Genomic DNA, 13,005 nt, shown 5'->3' with positions numbered 1-13,005 from the left:
TATAAAATCAAAGTGGATATTTTTCTTGAAATTGTGTAGTTGTAAAAAAGATTTAAAAGAATGATATGATGACATAATTCTTAAAAACTAGTTGATTTTCAATTAGGGGATGTCAATGTATATACTCAGTAACTTCTTTGCCTATAGTTTTGCTGAGTCACTAACATGTGCTCCACACGCCTAGCTCATCTTTCTTTCTTTATCAAAATTCAAGCATTCCCTTACTCTTATTCTTTCTGGGGCTTCTCTTGCTTCATTATACATTCTCCCATTTTCAAATTTGGACTTTCAAAGTGCGACAGACAGACTTTGACAGAACTAAACCTCGGTAACAGATTTTTTGTGCATATGTCTTTGATGACTAACAAATTTGTTTTACGAGTACAGAATTCTTTATTGATGCTGGTCAGCATTCCCAATTGCTTCCTGTTATTTCTTTTAGTTTTTTAAGAGGAAAGTATGTAACTTACAAGGGTGGAAATAGAAAAAGTTTTAAGAATAACATGTTCAAAAAAAAAAAGGAAGTTTTTTTCTTCTTTTTTCTTAGATGTGGAAGTGTGATTTCTTGTTTGACTAAAATCTCTCTTTCCCCCCTCCCCTGGGTAATGTGTTTTTTTTTAAAATGACAAAAAGAAATCTGTGTAGCTGAATGTTTGCTAAAACATTTCAAATCTTATTTAAATATTGCTTTTAATGTTCCTTCAGCCTAACATCTTAATTAGTTTATTACTGCATTGCTTTTTAATTCAGTTGGTCATCTGAGATATCCCTTATTTTTTCTTTTTCTTTCTCTTTTGTCTTCCCTGGCTCTAATTGTAAAAAATGCAGAATGGTATAATTGATGTTCGATTTCTGTACATGTAATAGATGTTGGGCTTTGTGGAGCCTAGTTTATTTTTTGGCCTAGCCCATTATAACCCTGTAAGTAGGATATAAAAGCCGCTTTTATAATTAGGGTTTTGTGACTATCACTATTGTTGTTGTGTTTTTTTTAGGGAGAGAGAAAAAAAACACTATAGCCGCACTTTGTATTTTTTCCCTGATAATAGTGAAATCCTTGCAACTCTGTGGACGTAGGCAAATTGCCGAACCACGTAAATACTGTCTTGTACGTGTAATTATTTTTCTTTGGCGTGTGTTTTTCTCTATTTTTATTGATTCTCACAGGTTGGAATTTTGCTTAAATTCCCAACAACTGGTATCAGAGCCCTTGGTGGTGTGTGGCAAAGGTGGTGAAGTGTTCATGGTTCCTACCCAGCAGGGACAGAAAAAAGCCTAAAATGGCCCACACACAAAGGTCCTGGAATATTGCTAATGGTGCTAAATAATAGTGTGATGCGAGATTCCCATGGACATGGACGTGCGGAGTTCCCATGGATGTGCGTGCAGGGTTGACACGTGGTTCCCATGGATGGCGTACGAGAGACTCATGAATGACGCATTGATGAAGTGAAAAGCCCATTAGTCAAAGTGGAGTGAGTAGGACTTGTTCAAATCTCACAGAGAGGCAGAGACTCACGTGGTGTTAAATAATGGTATGGTGCAAGGTTCCCATGGACATGAACGTGCGGGGTTCCCATGGATGTGCGTGCAGGGTTGACACGTGGTTCCCATGGATGACGTACAAGAGACCCATGGATGACGCGCTGATGAAGTGAAAAGTCCATTAAGCAAGGGGGAGCGAGTAGGACTTATTCATGGCCCACAGAGAAGTCTTGAAGCCCACAGAGTAGCAGAGACTCACACGTGAGGGGGAGATTGTTGTGTTATACGTGTGAGTGAAGTCCCACATTGAATAAAGATAAAAAGAATGAGTGGTTAATATAACATAATTGAGTACATACCCATTGGGCTTAGGCCTTTTGGGTTTAAGTGTGTCTCTATATGTTATATTAATTACTTAAGGAAGCTCCCCAAAGTTGTTTATCTCCCTATCAAGTGGTATCATCTCTTGCTTCTTACCCAATTCATCTAAGAACCCAGCAGACATGTTGACTAAGGGTGTCACTATTGAGAAGCTGAAGCTGTGTGCAGCTTCAGTTGGCCTTCTAGCTTGAGGACAGGAGTATGAGTTGCAGGGATGAGGGATTGTTTTTTGGAGGATAGCGGCTGATGTTGATGATTGAACTAGTCTCCAAGTGGGAGATTTGTTGGGCTTTGTGGAGCCTAGTTTATTTTTTGGCCTAGCCCATTATAACCCTGTAAGTAGGATATAAAAGCCGCTTTTATAATTAGGGTTTTGTGACTATCACTATTGTTGTTGTGTTTTTTTTAGGGAGAGAGAAAAAAACACTATAGCCGCACTTTGTATTTTTTCCCTGATAATAGTGAAATCCCTGCAACTCTGTGGACGTAGGCAAATTGCCGAACCACGTAAATACTGTCTTGTGCGTGTGATTATTTTTCTTTGGCGTGTGTTTTTCTCTATTTTTATTGATTCTCACAGGTTGGAATTTTGCTTAAATTCCCAACAATAGATAATTACATGCAAATGTTGATTTTCTTGTCTCCAAAATCTTTTTTTAGTGAGCAATAAAATTTTGGTGACTGTTTTTATTTATTTATCTTTATTGCAGAATAACTGTGCAATCCATGAAAATACATTGAGATAGTTCAGTGACATGAGAAGGCCAAGATCAATTCAACGTGAGTTATAGAAAAGAGATTATCAAGATATAAAGGCCAAGTTTGATTCAAGCTAAATGATAGGCCAAGTGCCTCCCTTTCTTATCTATGATCCATGGAAGGCTTTAAAAAAAAGGATAATGATGGCAAAAGAAGGGAAAATTGACGCAAGATGGCTCACAATTCCTGCAAAAGAATTGATAATGAAGCTTTGGAGGGTGCTAAAAACTCAAGACAAGACCCAACCCCCTGTCTCAGTCCACACAGGAGAGAGCTGGAAGCACGACTCAATTTCATAGTCAGGTATTTCTTTACTACCAGCTTGGTATAAATTTGTTTACTGCTTCTTTGCTAAATGATTTCAAAACTGACAAAACAGATATGAGACGTTTCATGCTACATTAAGGGGATGAATTCTTGTGCAGATTTACTTCGATTTGTCAACTAGTGCAACACAAGCCCGACATCTATTTGGTGTAATATCGGTGCCTATTGGTCCTCTTGCATCAGTAAAACTCCACCATTTATGCTACGTTTCCAGGTCACTAAAAATATCTTTTATCTTGAGGATTTTTCGTCATGTGACTCCTTTGCCAACATTCCAACTGGAGGGACCTGCAGCATTATTCAGCTCCTTAATTTCGAGTCCAAACTCTCGGTGGTACAACAAGACAGGAATGATTGACGGAATTTCAAGTCTCTAGTAGTTCAATTTTTTCCCTTAAGCTTTTCTCTGGTACTGACATATTCTGTATTGTTATTAGATTATCTTAAAGGAAAATGTATTCCCTCCTCCAGCCTCCAATGTGGGGGAAATAAAAAAGGGAGAACGACAACTTAAGCGGATGAAGGGAATATATTACTTGTATCAATAAGAAAATATTTTGTTAGGTTCTAAGACTTTAGGAATTAATGTATTAGAACTTCACTTTGTATATGTTGGCAAACCATAATCAAAACATTTAGTTTAGGTTTAGACTTGCTCAAAGTTTGGTTTAAATTAAGTTTGGAATCGAGTAATTGCAGGAAATTATTATTCAATTTCTGCAAGACTCGATTGATCGAAAATTAGATTCAATCGATCGAAAGTCGAATTCAAAAAATTCAGTTTCTGTATCCAACTTGCAGTTTTGCAACCATATCTCTCATTGTTTTCACACAACACGCATACACTTTGCTCAATTGGGTACTCAACTTGATTTAAAAATTGATTGATTGATTTTTGAGTTTTGTACAGTTTAGTATATGTTATTTTTATGTGTGAATTGTAGAAAACATTTTTCTAAAGAGATATGATGGATAATAATGTTCAAATATTTTCTCTACTTGCTTTGAGTTCAAAAAACCATATGTTTATGGGTCACATAGTGTCAAGCTTGCATATATTGAAAAAGAGAATATTTTTCTTCAAGTGAATCCTCAATTTTTTAAAAGTTCGGTTTGTGTGTTTTTACTTTTCCCAACCTCCTATATTTGCCCCAAAAATGTTTTTCTGAAAACTTGTTTTGTTTTTCCTATATGTTGATCATAGGGGGATTTGTTTCCTTGATTCTCTATTTTCTCTAGACTTTTGTTGCGTATATTTTTTGTTTACTCTTTGTTTGAGTTGTCTTTGTCAATACGTGACAAAAATGGGAGAAATAGATGAAATGTGGGAATGTGAGAATCCTGTTTGTTTTGTTTAAGGGGAGTTGAAATTGTTTTTGAAATTAAGGGGGAGAAAATAAAATTTTTTGATGTATCTAACTTAGGGGGAGAGTTAGTTTGCATATTTGTTATTTGCTTTAGTTTGATTATTTATTGTTTACTTGTCTTTCTTTCCACACATGCATTGATGTGTTCTTTTGAGTGCTTCAGGAAAGACAGGTACATTCTGATCAAGATCTTCTACCTCTTCTTGCAACTTCTAGGTTAGGAGTCTTAGATTGGGATTTATGATGTATTTGGGCAATAATATGTTATAGGGCTATTTTTACTTTGAGCATTTTATTTTATGTATTGTGTTTCATCACGAATTGCCAAATGGGGAGATTGTTAGGTTTTAAGGTTTTAGAAACTAATGTATTAGAACTTCACTTTGTATATGTTGGCAAACCATGATCAATACATTTAGTCTTGGTTTAAACTTGCTTAAAGCTTGATTTAAATTAAATTTGGTACCGAGTAATTGCAGGAAATTACTATGCAATTTCTGCAAAACTCGATTGATCAAAAATTAGATTCGATCGATCGAAAGTCGCATATCAGCAAAAATCAGCAAAAGTAAAAAGGTCATAACTTATTCGTTTGAAGCCCAAATCGTGAGCCATTTTTTCCAATATTTAAAGGAAATTATAAGCTAACCCTAGAGAGGGTTTTCAGAGTTTATTTTAGAGAGATTAGAGTGCATCTTGTGCCTCTTTTATAGATCTAGGGTTTCGTACCCAAAAGCTCTTTAGAGTCTTCTACCAGTGTTATTCCTTGAAGAATCTCAAGATTCGGTGTTGTATAAGTTGCTGCATACAAGATCAACGTCTAAGGAGATCCAAAACCTTTGAGTCTCTCAAAATCATAAGTGTGGGTGCTTGTGTTGCAAAGGCCTAATAAAGAAAGAGTCCGTGGATTCGGAGCTTGCACGTGGTCGTATCAGTAAGTTCTACATATGGTAGCAATAGGATGTTAGTGGTCTAAGTCTTATTGTAAACTTCAATTCTCTATAGTGGATTTGCTTTTTACCTTGATGATAGCTAGGTTAAATTCTCCCTAGGTTTTTTACCGGTTTGGTTTTCCTAGGTCATCATATCGTTGTGTTATTTACTTTTCTACTGCTTTACATGATATGATTGTTTCATTTTAACTTAGATCTGAATAATAAACCTAAATATTCATTTGGTTAATTAATTAGGTTAAACAATCTAGTTTACAGGGATCTAAAACTAAAATATTTTACAAGTTAATTAGGAACAAGAGCAGGTTACTTTTGTTCAATACATAATAAATTAGTCGAACAAGACTGTCTTACAATGGGGCTTCAAAAAATCTCACGCAAACACAAGTCTCATGCTTTTGGTCCCGTGTGGTAATGTTGTTCTAATAACGTTGTTTACGTGTTGTGGAAATACATGTGGATGAAAAAATATTGTGAAAATACGTGTTGTGTTGTTTAAACAACGAAAATTGTTATTTAAACAACACAACCAAATAGACCCTCTATTTATGAAGTTCTTGTCTAGTATAAAAAAGAGTTAAAAAAGAAGAAGAAAAGATTAGTGGTGGTTTAGAAAGTAGTACCAGTTACCTAACATATTGAAAACTTCTACTTCTACTCCCACTCCAAAAGAGTGTTATTCCTCTAAAGTCCAAAGTAAGTCTCTGTAGTCCAGACTAATCCAAACTGATACATACTCTAGTCCTCATGTAATCTGCTGCCCAAGCTATCTCCTCACCTTAACACTAAATCTTGGTCAATTATAGCATCTTTTCAACAAATAAATAGTGGCCACTTTCCCCTAGTTCAGCCCAAAAACAATTCTTGTATCTTCCAATCTACTAAAGACTTACAATTGAACATGCCACAAGTCAATTAGACCATTCAATTTCATACAGGTGGTGCTTCCCATTTTAGAAAACTAAATTGATAAAACCTCAATACAAGTGAACATCCCCTTTTAATAACAAACCAAAAATCTAGTTAATCATAAGTCTTTTTGATCATCGTATCCAATAAAACGTTCAAACCTATAATTGTGCATAATCTACTATATGTATCTTCAATTTTACATTAAAAATGTTTAAATCATCAAAAGCCCAAATCATATTAATCCTCAGAGAGTGTTCAAATAAGCCAAAAAAGAAAAAGAAAAAGGTGGAAGTCAGACCAATGGGGAATGTAAGCTAATGTGAATGTGTCGCACTGCTCTGATAAGACAACGGAGAACCCCGTACGCTTTTCCTGGCCATGGTAGGTACTCGTGGACACACGAACACATCTGTAGCAGCCACATTGTATAATCCCATTGGTGTCAGGGCTAACTATCTTCCATACCACCTTAATGCCCCCATCTTTAGTTATTAGCACTGGGTCACAAGCTTGCGCAACCAAGCTCGGAAATCTCATTGCCTCTAATCCTACAATATAACGAGTAAACTAGTTTGATTAGTAGGCAATGTGGGACTGCCATGTTTGGTTTTTTAATACACCCACACGGTGGTTTTAAAATTTTCTAAATCTCTATTTTTTTTTTTTTGGGTATATTAACCTATTTTTTCTAACTTTTAGGCAATTACTTTGTAAAAATATTCACATTAAATTATCTATTATACACTCTATTTTTTTTAAATAATCATTTTCTATTATATCTCCTACCCATGTCAAAACACACACTCTCTCTCACTTCTCAAAAAATGAAAGCTTTTTCCTCTCAGCTCTCCGTTGCTACTTCTTTTTTGCTGGTTTGTTGTGCCTCTCCTTCTTCCTCTTCTTCTTCCCTGGTTACGATGCTAGGTCTTTAAAAGAAAAAAAAAAGTAGTCATAAATTTGAAATTTTATCATATTTAATAAATAAAAAAAAAAAAAAAAAAGTGCACCCTAATTTTTTTCACTATCATTTTGAAGTTTCAAAAGTAATAGGCAACATATAGCTTGCGAAAAAATGTGCCAAAATAGATCCATTATTTTGTAGTGCAAGGTTGAAGTCGTGCTATTACCACAGACTTGTTGCTATGAATGAAAGTTTTAAGAGGTTTTTGGAGTTAGTTGGAGGTTCCAATCATGAACATGGGTGTGGCATTCATGGACCATTCAAAGGTTCTAAAGCCATAGAAACTTTCTACTTTTTTGTGAAAGTTTTAACTTATAGCATCCACTCCTAATGATAGTTTTTTATTATCAGACCAAGACACCAATTAGTTTTTAGTGTAGGCGGGGATTGAACCCCAAATCTATTCTACAACTATCAAAAACTTTACCAGTTGAGCTAACTAATACCCACGATTAGATAAGCTAAGTTGGAAAACAATAAATTAAATACTAGTATTTGTCATATTGCTAGATTTAATAAAAATCAATGGTTTAAAAATGTTGTATCTTTAACCTATATATATGGAGAGAGAGAGAGAGAGAGAGAGAGAGAGAGAGAGATGGGTTCTAGTGTAACTTTAAGCGACATTATACTACATAATAACTTTTATATGATTAATATTTTAAAAATCTCACCATTGTATTACATTTTTTATTTATTTATGTTTTTAATATACTTGCCAAATTTCATGCTAACCAGATGTTGTTTACTCTTCGATTTATATACCATCTTTTATGCATAGTTATAAGATATAAAAACTTGAAATTTAATATTTTGATAAATGAAATAGTTAACGACATTTAATTAACACTAAATTTGATTTGCGTGTTAAAAATATAAAGGATATATAATTCAACTTTTAGAGTTTCAAAATAATAATTCAATAAAAAGTTATTAAATAGTGTAATACTACTTGATTTCTTTTTAAATGAAACTTCTTAAAAAATTTTATATTCTTTCATTAAAAAAAAAGAAAAAGAAAGAGAGAAGGCTACCGGTGCAATCCGGAGGACTATGTGTCAAGGTTAGCGGAAGCTGGGAAGGCTATGTCAAAGTTACCGTCCGATATCATCGCAGATATACTTTCAAGACCTCCTCTTAGTCTACCGTTCGTTTTATATGTGTTTCTAAAACCTGGAAAAACATGCCCACATCTCCACATTTTGTCAACCTCTGCCTGGCTAGAACACCCACTATTAGCCTATTGCTTTTGAATCCCTTTAATGGGATCGTTAAGAGATATCGTCACAAACCGAATGTGAACCTTGTTGATATCAATATCATTAGTGCCTTGGGATGATGCAGTTTTGTCAAGCTTCAACTCCCTAAGATGATCTTCTCTTCCACCCAAATAGTTGGTTCTTGCAATGGATTGATTTGTTTCTTTAAGTCTTTTTCTTGGGGTAACTCACTTTATATTCGCAATCCAAATCACAGGAGAAAATGTTGCAATTTTAAAACCAATAGTTAAACTCAAGGAAGTCTTTGCGTTTGGGTTTAGCTCCAACACTAATCAGTACAAGATCTTACAAATTGTTAGGACAATGGTTGGTCAAAAGTCAAAACTTGGTTAATCAATCCATTGGTATGTTTCACACACTAGGAACTAGGGTGTGGCGAAGTATAGGACATGCCCCTTTCCCCCTTCATGATCACTTATTTGGTGTTCCACTCAACGGAGCGCTTCATTGGATTGTTGGCAATGATAATAATAGTTCTGAATATATATGTTTCTTTGATCTCAAGAATGAAAAATTTGAAAGTTTCCCTCCACCTCCTCAGTTAGAAAAGATGAAGGCATCCATGTACTTGGGAGTGTTAGGAGATTTTCTCTATTTAAGTAATAAGACTGGCTCTAATCATCAAGAAATATGGGTGATGAAGGATTACAAGCTTAAGGAATCTTGGAATAAGGACTATGTCTTTGAAGTACAATCACATTCACATCTTAATTAACCCACTCAAATTTCTAGAGGATGGACGCATATCAAAGATCTACTAACTCTTTGGTATTGTTATTGTTTCTAACATTGTTGATTACAAGCATGGGTGGAATACTTTAGATCTCTTAATATTATTAACACTTACGGGCTTATGGGTAAGAATTTGTAAAAATGTGCATCAACGTAACCAAAATATGGCTGGCTTGGAAAATTTGGAACCGTATAAAAGTGAAACAAAATCAAAACGTCGTGGTTTTGGTTTTCTAATTTTTATTTTTATTTTTATGTAGTGTCAGAATTATCTTTAAAAAAAAATTGTCAGTTTGTGATTGGTCTGACTTTTTTGGGGATATCATCAGGAAAAGTATAAGAAAAATGGTTGATATGGAGTGGGCCCTATCAGGGAACGAGGGAAGAGTCTGATGACAAACCGCGGGAGGCCCACTTTCACGTCCAGATAAACTTGGCGACGAAGTAATCGGAAAGCGAGAAGAAAGAAACAGTGAATACTGAATTATAGTTATAGTCTTATAGAATAGTTGAAAACAACACGACACGACCCATAATTAAACAAAAACAAAAATGGTTCACTTCTTCGTTCCTCTCACTCCTCCACAAAGACAAAGACAGAGTTGGATTTATGATCACTTCTTCCGTACTGCTGTGTTTGGTTCCCTCACTCACAAAACTTTTATCCCATCTCAGAATAACAATGCTTCTTCTTATTCAATAACAATAATAATAATAATAATAATAATAATATTTGTTCTTCGTATCTGTGATCGGAGAAACAATCATCAGATCAGATCAGAGTGTGAAAAGATGATGCTCCAGTTTCCCGAACTGGTCATGATGAAAACTAGAAGGTAGAAAATTAAAAATTGAATAAAATTAGGGTTTGTAATTAATATATATGAATCGAAAGTACAAGTGTAGTATTGTTTAAATTAAATCAGATGGTGTTTGAGGATGTACATGCTGCCCGTGATTTTGCATCCCTAAGCATTACTAATTTATTTATATTGAATTATTACGTAATATTTATAATATTTTTATAACAAATAATAAGTTAGTTTTAATAAAAAAAAATAGTTGTTATTATTTTTAATTTAAATTTACTATTTAAATTATTTTTTTACCTTTTATTAACAATTAACAAAAATATTTTATTTAAAATTTATTATAAAAATATTATAAAAATATTGACTAGGTGACATTTCTCTTTTATTTATATAATAGATATTCAATTAAGAAAAAAACCATTTGGTAATCCATTATGCGATTGGACCCACTCGTTCAAAGCGAACTCTGACGAAGCTTAAATGAGGGTGAAGTTGGTGAATTAATAATGGGCTAAAAGACTGGGCGAAGTAACAAGACTTGAAACATGCGGAACTCTGTGGAATGGGCCCTATAAATGCAGGATGTCTTTAAAAGCCATTACCGTCCAATTTAGAGAATGGGCATGCTCTGTCCCCCATTCCATTTGCTTACAAAGATCCACCATTTCTTCAAATTCAAATCCGGGCTGTTACTACTGTCAGGCTCTCAGAAGAAACAGCTCATGCTTTTCTTACCTTACATTACATGATAATTCAATTGAGTCCCACCTCTGCAAGTGGTATCACTCAATGTGAACAGATTATTCATTGAATATATATATATATAGGAATAGATTGATTGTGAGTCATGAAGTGGACCACCTAGCTAGAGAAATCAAATGAATAAAGATGCACTTGCAATTATACAATTTCTGACACGTTATTTCCTAGAAACCCTCTCAATAAACTAGCAAAAAAATTGTTTTTAGTAACGTAAGTATGTAGAATGATGCTGAACATAATAATATTCATAGAAATTGCCAAAAACTTTCTTCCATCGAATTAGATTACTTCTCTGATTATGTTATTCACTCTGTGCCAATCACTTCTTTAGGTTAAGTCAAGGAGACGGCTAGATTGTCCCTTGTGCAACCATGAACTCAGAAAAGGGCCCGCATCTACTTAGTTGACACACTTTTACACCATAGGTAATTGTCTTATCTTATTTAAGGGAGTGTGTTGTGTGTATTATAATTTATTCTATCTTCCAAAAACAAAAACAAAAAACTAATTTAACACCTCAAAATGCTACTTTTTATACTTTGACATACCATTTCATAACTCACCTTACACCACATCTCTTATTTTTCATATTATAAGTAACACTATTCATTTCTATCAATTTAGCTGGCTTGTAATTTTTTTAGGCTTGCATCTTGGACATAGCATGTTTTTTGTTGTTTGGAGTGCTAAATTACAATTTTGAGAGTTTTAACACTCCTAATACTAATGCTTGTAATGGCAACCATAATAAGCTTATCACACTTTAGCTCCATCATGGTGGTTTTAAAGAATGCCTCCTTGTATGTAAATAAAGAACTAGATTTTAAAAAAGAAAAATATAAAGAAAGAAGAAGAAGTAAATATAGAACAAAATAGAATGAGTGTTGTGAGTTCTAATTAACTAAATTAGTAAAGTTTCTTGTAAACAAGTAATAGATATGCGATTCAAAATCCTACCTACACCAACTATCCAAAAAAAATTTATAATATTGCAGTTTGTCCAATATTGTAAAACACACTTCTCATTTGCCCCTCATGTCCAACCAAATAAAATTTGAGTCTACCATATTTACTTTCTTTGGTATCATATCTAATCCCAAATTACAAATTTTCACTAAGCTTGCAATCTCAAGTTTTATATATAGTGGGGCTGAAAGTGTTTTCTCAAATTTTTTTTATACATATTTAAAATAAAGATACGTTATTTTATTAACGTAAGTAATTTTGTTTGTATCATTAAAACCTATTATCAAAATTTGTTTCATAAAAATATATATTTTTAAAAATTTTACTAAAAATTTGATAAGAACACTTCAATAAAGTTTTAGTCGTAATTATTAAAGGAAAATAGTTGAAACACACAACTTGAGGTAGCATTTCCACTCAAAAATCTCATTTCCATGAAATCAATCCAACGCCACCTTTTAGAAAAGTGGTAGAGATACTGATCGAATGAACTATAAAATTATCTAATATATTAATCTTAAAATTATGCCACGTTATTTCCTAGAAACCCTCTCAATAAACTAGCAAAAAAATTGTTTTCAATAACGTAAGCATGTAGAAAGATGGTGAACATAATATTCACAGAAATTGCCAAAAACTTTCTTCCGTCGAATTAGATAACTTCTCTGATTATGTTATTCACTCTGTGCCAAGCATGTTAGGTTGAGTCAAGCAGCCGGCTAGATTGTCCCATCTATTTAACGTTGTTGCAACAAGTTGACAGACTTTTCTGCCTCATTAAAATCTGGGCCGGCCATAGGCCAATGACTAATAAGTATTATCATTATTAGTGCTGAATTTTATTTTGGAAGACACGAATTAGTTTTTAAGGACAATTTTTTTTTTATGTGACTTTATAGTACCGTGAGATTGTTACTAATTCTTTCCTTTATTCTAATTTTTTAAGATATGATGTATGCTAACGAATGCCCTTAGAGTATTAGCAAACAATCCAATTTAAGAAAATTTTAACATAATTTTTAAAAGAAATAAAAAAATTATTAAAAAATTAATTGTTTTATTTTCTTTTTTCATAAAAACATTCTTTAAATGAATTATTAACCAATACCCTAAGGACATTCATTAGCGTTTCTCTTAAGATATTATCCGTTAAATCAAGCTTGTTTATCATTTTTATATTTCTGACAAGAAATACTACAAATTTTATAATATAAGTGAATTAATCATATTAAAAAAAATAAGAATAGTAGATTTTAAATTTAAAATTTAAAACTATCATAGGCAATTCAACCTGTCGAAGAAACAATA

Source organism: Quercus suber, unplaced genomic scaffold (genome assembly GCF_002906115.3).
Source record: "Quercus suber isolate HL8 unplaced genomic scaffold, Cork oak 2.0 scaffold_712, whole genome shotgun sequence".
Taxonomy (NCBI): domain Eukaryota; kingdom Viridiplantae; phylum Streptophyta; class Magnoliopsida; order Fagales; family Fagaceae; genus Quercus; species Quercus suber.
The sequence above is the reverse complement of the archived record's forward strand: the minus strand, read 5'-3'. Positions refer to the sequence as shown.